This window comes from Corvus hawaiiensis, chromosome 15 (genome assembly GCF_020740725.1).
Source record: "Corvus hawaiiensis isolate bCorHaw1 chromosome 15, bCorHaw1.pri.cur, whole genome shotgun sequence".
In the NCBI taxonomy this organism is placed as follows: Eukaryota; Metazoa; Chordata; class Aves; order Passeriformes; family Corvidae; genus Corvus; species Corvus hawaiiensis.
The window spans coordinates 6,078,105-6,092,274 of NC_063227.1; the positions used below are offsets into that span (position 1 = coordinate 6,078,105).

At 43.2% G+C, this 14,170-nt stretch overlaps 1 long non-coding RNA gene across 1 annotated transcript; it reads left to right on the forward strand.

The window, feature by feature from the left end:
- The first annotated feature begins 289 nt into the window (after positions 1 to 289).
- LOC125333557 lies at positions 290 to 13,028 on the forward strand. The gene is made up of 3 exons (XR_007206916.1): positions 290 to 385; positions 10,599 to 10,941; positions 12,991 to 13,028. It is a non-coding gene; the product is annotated as an uncharacterized LOC125333557 (long non-coding RNA).
- Positions 13,029 to 14,170: the final 1,142 nt, after the last annotated feature.

Genomic DNA, 14,170 nt, shown 5'->3' on the forward strand with positions numbered 1-14,170 from the left:
GTAGGCATTTATAAGAGCAGTAGGAGTGTGATCACACGATTCCCATCTCTCCTCCCGTGACTGAAATCCATCCCAAGGAATTCCCACTCCGTGGTGAGCTGGGTGGTCAGGCTGCTCCCCACCATCCCCACCACACACAGAGCACAGCAGCCTTCGTAGGGTGCAAGAAGCAGCATCCAAGTAGTCCTGTAACCATGACAACATTCAGGATCAAAAATACACACATTTCAACTCCTTGTAGTAAAAAGGAAATATCAATAAAGGATGGAAGCCACTTTCTGCACATTTCCATGCTCCTCACAAGAAAGTCTCTGGGAATATCCTGGCTCTTTGGTATATGAAAATAAAGGAGGCAGAGTCCACATCCACTACTGACTGCTTCAAGGTTGGTTATTCCTCTACTCTTTTTTTCTAGTTTAAATAAGGTATATGAATTTCTTTAGCTCCTTTATATTTTAATGTTCATCTTAAAGCCTCAGATAAAAAAAGGAAAGTGGAAAAAACAACCTTTCTTTGCACCCCCTGCTTCCTGCTAAAGTGAAACACTCTGTGTGAGGAGTGACAGTCATTTTCCTGAGCACACAATGCCTGTGATTTGAATGTCAGCCCTGCAAGCATGATTCCATGTGGGGATTCACTTTTTACATTCCCCAGCTGCAAAAGAAGTTGTTCAGTTCCATCGGTTTGCCATGCTGATGCTAATAAACCCCTCCGAGTCGCTATGGCAACAAGGGTAATTAGAAATGGGCTAACGTTGGGGTTGATCCTTTCAAATTTCCCTAGTCTAGGCTGCAATGAGGTGGTTAAAGGACTCAGAACTCCCCAATTTAAGAGAAAATATGAAAGAGAAGGGTCAGCTTCCTTGTGAAATAGGACCTGAACCTTTGAGCACTTACACCACATGTGCTTGCATGGACTCCAGCTGGTTTGGAGAAACATGCAAGAGTGCCAGAAGAGAGCTCTGCAGCTTGGGAGGAGATTCCAGCTCAGTTATCTGAGCAGAGCCATAGCACAGCCAATAGCTCCGGGATGCCCAGCATCAGCTTCATTTGAAAGGTCTACAAATCACTCCGGAATAAAAACATCCTTTCTCTCCTGCTACCCATTCTCATAACAGTGAAAAGGATTCTCACTGGGCGACTCCCCAGGGAAAATACTTCTAAGAGGGGGAAAAAAGGCACAGGACTTCACTCAAATGCCTGTCAGCCTGGGAGGGGCTTTCAAAGAGCTTTGTTAGAGGGTCTTGTCGGGTGCTCCTGCTCTGTCTTTAACAACAGCAGGAGCATCACATCACGCTTAAGGAGATGGCAGAGTTATCAAGGGCCTGTCATCATCATTGCAGGCTCTGCATTAGTCAGGATCAGGAGAGCAGACAAGGGTGAAATGGGTAGAGAACAGAGAGCTAATCACGCTAAAGATGCCTTTAATGAACTTGTCCTGAGGGAGGCTGACACAAAGTGAAAAGATTGGGAAAAAATGTTTGACCAGCCAATCTGTCCTGCAGGTCTCTGCAGGTCTGATCCTTCTGCTGGGCTTTGCCAAGACTAGCACTGTGCCTCCAGCTTTGTGCAGGACCATGGCGTGACCGTGGGCAGGACCTGGTGCTCACGTTGCCAAGTCACAAAACATTAAGAGTTTTTGTCAGCATTGCATAAGGATGCTGCAAAAGATAAATTCAGAAGTGGTGGTGGCTGGAGCTAAATAAATAGAGACTTTGCACCTATTACTCCTGTTCTTGTCAGGCTTTTAGACAAGATTCAAATTGTAGTACTGCCAGTTCTGTATTACTCTTTTGAAAAACTACAAAATGTGCTAAGGTCTGATTTCCTTTTAAAACATATTTTGAAGAAGGAAAACAGTGAAATTACAGCTCATGTTTCTTATGAAGGTACTGAAACTTTAGGTAAGAAGAAGAAAATGCATAGTTTTTAAGAGTTTCTTTCGAAAGGCAGAGACTGTTGTTTTATAACAGAACCTCTTTCTTCACAAGCAGAGCTATTATTGCTATAAATGCCAGCAGAATTTCAGAGGAATGGTAGCAAATGCATCAAAATATACATTTAAGTCCCATTCTACCTCCCAACAGGGTCCATGCCAGCTTTGCACCTGATGGGAGAAGTTGCAAGTTGTTTTGGTGCATGCTGCAGGGATATGCATGCCTACACTCTTCACACAGGGGTGCTGCATCTGAAGTGGTTCTTCTACATTTTGTTCAATAAATTCATCTTTTCTGACCAAAGAGAGAAACTATCATGAGAGAGTTCCAGCATGCTAAAACTGGAGTGAAGAGATGGCTATTCCATAGTTTAGGCAGAAATCAACAAGCTCATTTCCAAACTAAAATTCCAAATAAAATTTGCAGTGCAGCCACTGAGTTGGGCTCAGGCATGAGAGGACAACTGATCACAGCCAGTCAAGCAAACACATCTGAAGGTGCCACCAGCCCTCAGCCAGATCATGGTCATAGACTTAATCTGTTGCAATGTGGAATAAGATGGATTCACACACACCACTGCTGAAGAAGGGCTAGAAGTGAGCAGCCAGTCATTGTTTTTAGCTGAGCTGAAGGCACTGCACCTTCTTGAAGTGCTCCAACCTCAGTGCTTGACAGCACAAACATCTGCTAAGAGAGCTGGAACTTTACTTTTTCTTATGCTGCTCCATAGCACCTCAGTCAGGTCACTTTTCTTCTTTCCTTTCCCACTCTTCATCATTTTACAGTGAGATAGGAGTAGTAGCCATCTCCTACAAAGTGCTTCACAAACCCTAGCAACTTGGGGCCTCTAGGTGCTACTGTAATACAAATAATAAATAAAGGACCTGAGTTTCTTGGTGACACAGAAGCTTCAAACAGTGAGTTGAACCTGATTTCCCCCATTACAGAAATTTATTGCTTGAAATACAGCTCTGTCCTCCTTCTCCAGCAGCTTTCCAGTGCACTCCCAGGCAGAGGGAGAAGCCAGGCAGGCAAGACCACTCCCACCCATGAGTGAGCAGCAAGATGTGCACTGCTGCAGCTGGCAAACATCAAGAGAAATGATCAAAAATCCAATGTCTCAAGCTATGCCTGTTACTGGATATCCTTTAGGGCTTATTGTTCTAGCCAGCCCTGCTGTGACTGGATCTTTAGGATGTTAGATTCTCGTTGAGATGTGACAGAATCTGTAGGAATTGTGAAACCTTCAAGCTGCAGCTCAGGTCTGACAGGAACCTTTGGCCTCTTCAGGCTTCCTACACACTTGCTGAAGCTGTGCAGGTCAGTGCGGAGTGGGATTTGTGCTGGACCTTTGAACTGCTGGTTCTTGCCTTGGTGAACCCCAGAGAGAAGCTGCTGAGTGTGGGTGAACACTGAACACAGGAGCAGAGCAGCAAACCTGAGGTTTGGCTCCTGAATAGGAAATTCCTGAGCTCAAGCACTGCCTTAGCTTATGGTTCCTCCTCCATCTCCCCAGTTTGTATCCAGGCAGGAAGAGAGGCTTCTGTACCACCTTTTGCAGACCACTCAGGTGGCTAAATCAGGGAATCAATTCCTTTCCACTGCCCAGAAAAAACAAAGAGCAAATCAAAGCTGTGGTCCAGACTGCCATAGCTGAAGTATGATGCACAGTCTCAGGAAATGCAAATATGTCTTTCCCTGCATAAAGAAAATTACAGGCAGACTCAACTCCTCGAGTATTTCTAAAGGCAGGGCTCTGGCTGCAGGCAGCAGCCCTGGCTCTTTTCTGCATCCAAGATGAACAGGAGGGTAACAAAAAATTCTCCTCCTTCTGGCCCTGCAGCATTCAAAGGTGGTGAGGAATGCAGAGCAGCTTGGATATGGAGCAGCCTCAAGCACACTCCTGCCCTGCTGGGACAAACATAGGCCACAGAAGGGACAACTGCTACCACCAAGTGCTAGTTTGAGTCAGGGGGCACTTCCCCAATAAAATAACCTCAAGATATCCACTTTGTGCAGGATGAAGTGTGAAGAAAAACATAAAAAATTATTTTACTATTAACAGTCTTAGCCTATTTTCAGGCTTAGGGGAAACTCCACCTCTGTAGTTACCTGTGACTCAAGGCTTAAGAAAAATTTATCGTAATCACATTTTAAAATAGCCCTTCATTTTCTGCTCCTCTCAACAGGCTACTTTGTTTCCTTCCTGGCAGGTATAGTTCGCACATGAAATGGAAAGCAGAATTGCTTAAAAAAAAAAAAAAAAAAAGAAAAGAGTTGCCAGCCCTAAGCCACAGCACTCTGCCCACTCAGGAGCAGTGTGCCCCTGACTGGCTGTGCTCTCCCAGGGCGTCCTTCAGCTCGTGTGCCACCTGATGAGTGTGAGAGATTCATGCCCCCTGCTCAGAGACACAGTGAGCACAGAGAACCTCACTTAGAAATGGCAGTGTCTGCTCATTCCTGCATTGTGTCTCCTCGCCTTTGATGGGCTCAGAAGAGGCTCAGGTGTCATGGGACAAAGGGCTGATACTGGGGACAAGCAGCAGAACCTAAAGAACTGGAGGATCTGGTTTATTATTTCTAAAGGAAACACCCCTAAGCCATGACTCCATCTCGGGCTGCCTCCAGGACACGGCCTTTCTCCTTCTGAGTCAGGTGGGAGGTCCTGGGGGCAGTTTTTCTGCCTGAAGTGCCTTCCACAGCACCTCAGAGCCTTGGGTGCTGTGGCCTGCAGAGCAAACCACATCCCAGGCATCAGCAAGGAACACATTTTCACCCAGCAGCTCCTGCACTACACCACACCACCTGGCACTAGAATTGATCTTTGGAAAGGCACCCAGTATTTACCAAGAGATTACTGGTGATGCAAACTGATTTGCTGTATGTCTGTGCTTACACCAGGCCTAAAGATATCAATATTCAGCCACATGAGCTTCAGGAGCCAACTCTGGCAGTGAAGACAAGAAATAAATGTCAGGCTCTTCCACCTCAGCCCAACTGCAAGGGACATGGGAATACTGGCACAGAGAAGCTTGTTTTCAGCAAGCCAGGGCACAAATGACTGAAAAAGACTTTGACACACTGCTTTCCTAATGCTTTTGGTCGGTCATGTTTTAAAAACTTGGCTCAGGGCTCCAGGCTCTCTGTCTGCCACTGGAATCAACAATTATAATCTCTCATGAGTCTGTTGCTATTAAAGATTAAAAAGGTTGATTTTGAAATCTATGGATTTTTTAAGGGAACTGTGAGCAGAGACTGTGCTGGAGTTCCAGGTTGTTGCTGCCTCAGCTCTGTGCTGGATTTAGTGGTTGTTTCCTGCCCTGTCCAGTGCCCAGTGAGACACAGGAACAGAGACATTGCAGAGCCTGGCCCTTCCTGCTGAGCTGCACTTGGCCCTGCCCTTTCCTGCAGGTGTTCTTTACACAAAGGCAGCCTCATCAGGTGTTTCTGTAGGAGGCAGATTCCTCTGCCAGGGTTCCTTGTCTGCCATCAGCCATCACATTAATCGGGGCAGTGGGTCAAAACTCACAAACTTGGTCCACGTGGAATAAAAACTTCTTGGCCTGGCATCTGATTCTGTCCCTCTTACTGCTATGTTTGCCTTTGGGAAATCCACTGTGAGGCTCAGAAGCCAAGCTATAACTCTTGGATATAATGTTGACTTTGACTAATAAATTTGTTAATTGTATATTTTTAGGGTGTGTGATGACATAACTTAGCCTGGGATCATAATTTTTTATAATGTCCTGTTAAACAAACAAAGACAGCCAACAAAGGCTTTTTCTTCCCTGAAATTCCCTCTTTGCCTAAGAATATGTCCCATCATCCAGAATTTTATTTTTGCACTCCTTGCAGCATAATGGGTCCATTTGGTATAATGCTGCATTAGCTAGCAATCATTTATGGCAACATGTTACCCATTAGATTGCTAGAAAATCTTGCAGCTGGTACAAATATCACCCTGAAACATCAATTCCCATCTCAGCATCTTGGCTTTTTCCCCTCTTCATGCTATGGATGAGCAATGCTGGAAGTAGATGATCCAGAGGTTTCTGGGAGGAAGGTTCCTGACATGTTCTGCAGTGCATCTCTTGCCCCTTATGGGATGCTTCATTCCTTCAGAGGGGAGGGGATGTGGTACCATCTAAAATCTTGTGGGTTGAGAACAACTTTGCACCTGCTTTGGCCCAGTGAACACTTCCAGGACTTGAAATTAAAATTGTCTTTTTTTCCTAATTTATTTTTGATTCCACTCACAGTATTATACAGACTCTTTTCATCCCCTCTCATGCAGCCCCATCTGCAGCAATAATGAACACAAGAAATGTTTCAGGACTATCAATATTTCTGCTGAGTCCAAGCCCATTTATGGCAGCAGTGTAAATCCAGAGGACCAAAACAAGTGGAGCACTCTCAATCCACATGCCTTACAAGCAAAAGACCCCAAAAAATGAGAAAATTCCAATTTTGCAAATGGAAAATATGGAGTAATGGAAGGTGGGCTTCTATGACTATGCCAATTTTAAGAGTATAATGCTAAAGAGATTTAAAAAACCCACAACTCTTCCAGGAGACATATGAATACTCGGAAATGCAGTTTATAATACCATTTAATATATTTTTTTCTCATAAGTTATGAAGGAAAAACCTAAAAACACCCAAAGCCTTTTTATGTATTTTTTCTATAAGTTACCTACTGTTACATGAAAAAAATTATTTGTGACTTAAGAATGGAGTCATTGTCACAAGAAAGGACTACATCTGGCATTATCTTCAAACTGAGGTCTGAAAGACCTAGCTGAAACAGAAAGGAAAAAGAAAGGAAGAGAAAAGCTTTCAAACCAGATGTTTGCTTTGAAATCTCATGTTGATCTTCAAATTATCCCACTTTCATTCAGGAAATTGTAGAGGATTAGAGTGCACTTTGCTGAAGCTGGAAATTTTGCAAGAACTTGTGTGGTACTGACAAGTCTTTTGAGGAGTAAAGCAGCCTCATCTTTTGTGTTTTAGCACTGAGGAGGAGCCTGGGCACTCTGCACCATTTCTGGTGCACCAGGCAGCAGCGTGCACTGCCCACGGCGTTCACAGCACCCAGCCTGGCGCTGGGCATTGCAGCTCCTGCTCTCTGTCTGGCAGCCAGGTCTGCTTTGTAGGCTGCACATCAGGGCACCAACCAGCCAAAGAACTGCATTGATCGAGTCTAAGTGATTTTACAGGGGTTCTTCAAGGAGAAAGCAGCTTTTTCTATGACCCAGGTGATGTAAATCAATGACACCTCAAAGATGCTATCAGTTTACTGCTTGTTTGTCAGAAGGAAAGGAATTTGATTATTTTCTTAAGCCATCAACTAAATGTTCTTTATTTTTTAAGAGCATAATTTTGTATGGCTTGCTACTGGAAAGTAGGAAGGCTTGAATGCCTACGTTAGAGACAGCAACACTGCATGTACTAGTGCTCTGCAATAATGCTTCAGGAGGACTCCCTTGGACTTCATAAGGCACCTATTGTTGATTAAATAGTACTTGATTTAAAAAGCATATTAAATGAGGACTTATGAGCAAATAAAAACCAATGTAATTTATGAAAAATTGTTATACAGCTGCTATTTCACAACTATTTTTGAATAATCAATTATTACTTTTCAGGTGTTAATACCTGAATACAGCAACTCCAGAACTGTTTATTCAGAATGCTGTCATTTAAACCATAGAAAACTTGTTATTACAAGCATGAATCCTTTGCACTGTGTTGCAGGATTTTGCTGGTTTGTTGTTTACCACTGGTGGTGTTTAGAGGTTGATTAGGAACTGCAGATCCTTTCTCCTATGCTATGACTCACTAAAAATTTCCAACAAAGCCCACTGCAGTGGGAAGGCTGCTGACTGCAGATTCTCTTGTCAGGTCCTGGATAGAAATCATTAACAATCCCACCCTCCTGTTGCTACTCAGGCTCTCAGGTCCCTTCAATTCCCTTTGGCCTCATCTATAGCCAGAGAGGGAGAGAGCTGAATGAGCAGACAGACAAACCTCTTCCACAATAATATTTGTCTACAAGAGAGTTAAGAGGGAAAATGGGGCTGGTTCTGCTGAAAAGAAGCAGCAAAAAGCCAACTGTGCCCTGTTGGTAGAGCCAAGGTCAGAACTGTCATAGTGAGGCTGAGACCTGTCACACAGGGGAAGCCAAAGAGTAGAAATTTCCCTGACATGGGAGTAAAAATAGACAGATCAAGGACATTGCATGGAAAGTATGAGATTTAAGTAAAGATAACACAAAGTGTGAATCAAAATAATCTCATGATAAGTAAGAGAAGCTGAATGTGGAGACAAGGCCTTAAACTTGACATAAGATGCAAGTAAATGTCTCAGAGCAGTAGATGAGAACCTCTTATGCCAGAAGAGGGATACAACTGCTTTATAAAATCACAGGCCTTGGAGCATGGGCATCCAAGAAGCCTATCAAGGGAATTTGCTTCTATATATTGCCTATACAGAAACAAAGGATGAAGACATGTTTTGCCACCAACAGACGTGTTACTGTAATCTCAGTAACATTCCAGGTTCCAAAACAAACTCCAAAGGAAGTTGTTCTTACAGTCACAGGCTTAATTAGAAAATGGGTTGATACATAACGTGGATTTACCAAGGATTTCTCACACCAACCTAGCCTGACATTTCCCCAAAACTAATTTCAGACCTGGAGAGAAGAGAAAGGCTGACATACAACTTCTTTGGACTTCAAGAAGTTAAAATGAAGTCAGATACCCACAGAGTTTAAGATTTGTCTTTTAATGCTTCCAGAATGTAAAGCTGCCTGCTATACAGCAGAAACCTGTCAAATACTGATTTTCACCGCACACGTATCTATTTCTATAACAGATAACCCTGAAAACATGGGGAGGAGAGAAGGTGCTCTGCTACTGGGCAATAGCTTTTGAATCCATGCATTTGAAATGTATTCATTTATCAGACTTTCTTCTTGAACAGGTCAATGCTTTCTTTATCAGGGATTTATTTGGACAGGCCTTTGACACATTTCTCAGACTTTTTCAACAAGTAAACCAAAACCCTTTACTTTTAATGGATTAGCCCCTTCCACGGTCCTGCTTTTCTGGGAGTGTTTTTGGGTTTATTGCTTTTCCTGGTGTTTACCTTGGATTGGCTTTATATGGCGGTATATATGACAGCTAGGCTGGACCTTCTGTCCACCTCTGAGGAGCCCTTTGCCAGTCTGGCTGAGAACAGTCCTCCTCCCACTACAGTGGGGGCAGGCAATCAGATGGGCACATCCTCACCCAGATCTTTGATCTTCCAGCAGTGGCTGGTTCTGATTTGCCTCACGTTTATAAAAGGGCTTTCCCCCACACAAAACTGCATCATCACAACCTGCTGGCAGTAAAATTTTAGGAGAAATGGGTGGGAATTGCAACAACCATCTGATTCCAGCAGCAGGTCAGCATGTACAGAGGGATTCACAGGCTCTTCCCCACTGCACCTCCTTCGTGCTCAGAGAAGAATTTTGGACCAAATAGTTACATGAACAAAAGCAGCAAACGCTCATAGCAGGGCCTGACACCAAGCAGGCAGTGTTTACCTGCCATACATGGCAAAAAGGCATCAGCTTTTTCTAGCCAACATCTATGAATGACAACTTCTGCACCGGTTTTGCATAGCACATACTGGGATGGCTGCACTGAGCACCACACAAGGAATCTCATCTCAAAATTGGCCTGTCTTTGGTTTAGTGACAGTTAGTGCTGGGTGCTGCTGGAAAATATTTCTCAGGTATTATCAGAAGGAGCTCATGAAATTGGTGCCATCCACAGTGACCACAACAACAGCAAACCCAAGATCAAGTCAAATTTGGTCTCTAATCCAAATGGACCTTCCTCCTTTGTGGTTACTGCACTTCTCTGATCTGTTAGTAAAACCCTACTTTGCCTTGTAAGCTGAGAAGTGAAATTTTACCATATCTGAGCTTTACCATATCCCAGAGCTTCTAGAGGAAGATTAAATGCTGAATACTCTCCATCTGAACTTAGCCTACAGCTATTTGCATGATCACATAGCAGCCATGGTGTAAATTCCTGGAGAGGAAATATAATGTGCAGCTCTAGATTTGGGCTGTCACAGGGGCTCTGATCTGAAATCCCAGCTTATCCTCTCATCTATTATTGCACTGTTCACGAGCATACATTCACACTATCATTCATCTAAAATAGGCTAAGACTTTCTACAAAATAATGTGTGCATTATAGAAACATGATTACTTAAAGCACAACTAATGGTCACCAGTTCTTCACACAGCAGCCGTTTAACGGTGCTGAGTAGCTTTACACGAGGCTGATGGACACAAGCTGCCACTTTGCTTTCAAACACATAATGGATTGTCTCATTGGAGGGCTATATAACCTAAAATCTCATTTTTAAAATGGGCTATAGAAGCCTGTCCAATGTTCTCAACAAAAGGGTAGAAAATTAGAGGACTGAAGAAGAGAAATGGAGTGGGAAAAGCACAACATCAGCAAAGAATTTGCTACTGGCATGTCTGTTCCTGAGTGGCACAGTGTGGACATGGGAGCTCAGAGCCCTGGCAGAGGTGTGTGCTTTTCTGTTTTCCTTTTCTTTTTTAACCCCAAGAAAACAGTTTGTTTCTCTTTGCCAGGAAACAAAGAGCCCTCTGAGAAGATCTCCAGCCCAAGCTCAAACCAAACCAAACCAGGAAGACAAGACATCCACAGGCTTCCAAGCAGGAAGGGGAGCCCATGGGATCAGCTCTGGGTAACACAATCCCCAGCACAGCTCTGTCATTGGCTCACAGGATCCCTGGTCCAGCTTCTTCCTCTCAACAACCAGCTCTAGAACTTGAGGTGTCTGCCCCCATTCTCTTCAGGGATGGGAAACGGAGAATTTTCAGAAGTAAACGTTAAGGGTTTGTTGAAAGGCAGCCACACAAAACCTCAGGTGTGAGCCACGCTGACAACTTCCTCCTCCATCTTTAGAACAAGGTAAAAAAAGCAGGAAGGGAGATGGGAGTCACAGGAAAGGAAATGTCAAAGAAATCACTGCCTGAAAAAAACCAACTATTTTTTTTTTCTAGATTTGAAATTAGAAAGAAAACATCATCTCAAAGTTATTATGATTTGGGGATTATTTTCATTATTTACAGAAGAAAGTAGATGGAAAGGGAAAGGTAATTAAATACCTATTCTTTTTCAACAGTTGCTTTACAAAGCATCTCAGCTACAGTCACTCACAGTGGGCTCTTATAGATTAAAAAACTCTATGTGAAAGGTGAAACAAATTGCAGCAATAATGCAGGCCCAGAAGGAATTTCAGAAAGAAAAAAAAGAAGGAAAGTGACACTTGAGAGCTTATGAAAGCAAAAGCTCACCCTAAATCCATGCAAGAGCCTGAACTGAAATTGCAGACATTATACCATTTTGATTAAATTTTGCTGAGTTCAGATCCTATTTGTCACTAGTCAAATGAATCATGTTTGATGGAGGCCCACTAGGCTCAGAAAGGAGTCTTACAACCAGCAGCAAACACTGCCAGCTCCTCGGGCATTTAAAAAAAAATCTTTGTGTAAATCCTTGGTATCTCCAGTCTGTAAGGAAAATTGAAATGGCTGAGATCAAGATGCCAGCCTGAGATGGATGGTATAACTAATAACCCAGCTAATTCATTAAAAAAAAAAAAAAAAAAAAAGAATACATTGAAAAGTAATCATTGCAGTTACTTTCTAGATTCTTTGCTACTTGGAAAAAATTAGAACCAATTAGCTACCTAGACATTTTCTGGCTAACCTCACTGATCTCCTGGGGCCAACTCCAGCACAGTCAGAAGGGCTGTGTATCTTCTCGGAGGATAAAATCATATTTTGCTCAGTTCCTTTGCATCAGAGCTGCAGATCAATGCCACACGATTGACGTCTTTTCTCAGTTTATGGAGCTACAGCTCTGCCTGTGGATCTGATGTGATCCCTCATTCAGGGCATAGAAAAGGTCCCCAGCTCTTTGCACCAGCTTTTCACAAGACTAAAGCTGGTGAAAAGCTGTACAATCGGTCAATCACCAGTCATTCAGAGTTCAGAAAATCCTTTATGATTGGATTTAGGAGGGAGCAAGCAGGGCTGTAACTCCGGAGGTTGCTCTTTTACTCCAGATCAGCCAAACCCCAGAGCAGAACAGTAAAATATGAAATGATGAAGCACCACAGAGAGTGCAACAGGTTTTGATAAAGCACATTGTGGCCAGTGGAGAAAATGATGATAACTACAGCAGTGCCAACTCCTGTGCTTAAAGATGCACAAGGAAATAAAATGGATTCTTCTTCCATTTCCCAGGCTACCGCCCTTGCCTCTGAAAGAACTGGCTCACAGTCAGCAAATGAAGCGCTCTCCTTCAGCTGCTTGTCATTTCTGAGGTGGCAAAAGGCAGCACTTTGGCTGAGAACAGCTCTGTACTGATGACTCAGCTGAAAAGTTCAGCAAAGACAGAGAACTTTTAGACTGAATGTTCTCTTTCACTCAGTGAGAACAAGAAGTGTTGGAAACCAATGTTTCCAATCACTGAGAATGGCTGAAGGTCAAGGCATGTTTCTGGGAATCTCATTTAGTTATGCTGTTATCAGAAGATTTTTTAGACATTTTTTCTGATTTCATTTATTTTTCTTCTGGATACCAGACAGAGAAACAGAAGTAGAGATATCAGCCTAAAGCAAAGCATGTCTAGATGTACTAAAATAGACCCAAGTAATCTTTCAGCTACATTTCTGCAAATGTCCAGTCTCTGGCTAAGGTGAGACCTTGCATTCACCACACTGCTACAAAGCAATAGAACACAAATCCTGGGGATTTAGATTCCAGCACACCTCTGTGCTGTCAGCTACAAAACAAATGCAGACACAGCTACAATTAGAGCTAACTTTGCTAACTAAGATTTTAGTCCAAACTCCGTTTAAATTACCCTTAGTTTTGCCAAGAATCTGTATTCCCTACCCCTAGTCATTATTCATTCTCTGAATCTGACTTTATTTTCCTGTCTTTCCCCCAGCAAATGCTGCAGATACTCCCAGCTTGCAACAGAGCCAGGTATGAGAGTTTTTGGTTGCTTTGTTTGTACTTCCATCTGCACATCGTTGTATTTCTGCAACACAAATGGCTTCTCAGAGTCATGCAGAAATGTCCCTATTTCAGCCTGCCCTGCCCCAGCACAGCCAGCACCACGCAGCTCCCGTGAATCAGCAGAGATCAGTGCAGACCTTGCTATGGCAACACTTCAGGGGGCTATGAGGGAACTTCTGTGAGTCCATGCTGGCTCTCACATTGTCTTTCAGGTCTCCTGGTGAAACACTTTCAGTGACATTAAATGGCAATTATACATTAAAGAGCCACATCCACCACGTTCTTTAAGAGTTTCAGGAGGATCAGAGGCAGCTGATTGCTTAAGGAACACGTACTGCCTGGTACTTTCTGATTTTCTCATCCATGTCTTTAAATACAGCTGATATTTTTGTTTTCACCTAAATTTAAACATTCTCTGATCCATGCGCAGGAGACTCGCTTAAAAGCGGCAACAGACAGAACATTTTTTCACGGATATGCCACAGAAGCTAAAATATCTTTTCCAAATAGTTGTCTAATGCACAGAGATGCCAGATAGACCAGCAAGGAAGATGCAATTAATGCTTAAAGCCAGTGAAAAGCAGTAGCTGCTGCTTAGAGACCACAGTTCTGGTGCCCATATGACTTCTGGGAAAAGTTCAGATCTTGACTATTACTGATAAATATCTGCATAGATGGAGCAGAGGCTCTTACTCTGAGAGCAGGGCACTTTGGTGCTGGCTGAGAAAATCAGAATAAAGTACATCTGGTTTGAAGTGGAGAAGGCTGATGCCAGAAATTTTGCACTAGTTCTCTTGAGCTTTACAGTTCATTTCTCCACTGGCTCCAGCGAGCCCAGGCTGATATTTCTCAGAGCATGCTGCAGGGCTTACAGTCATTTCAAAACACTGTGCATACACTCTATTCTTGGGTTAGGAATGCCTTCATGAGGAGCTTTTAAATCTTGGTACACACTAGGTGCTAAGTTTATACAGTTGAAATAGCTGCACATTTTCATTTCACAAAATACCTGCAAGCTTATTGTCTGGGTGTAGATATAAAGCACTGAGTAGCAGTGTGAAGCAGAAGGATGTCCCTTTGGTAGCCCCTTATAACCTCCTCCCTTGGCC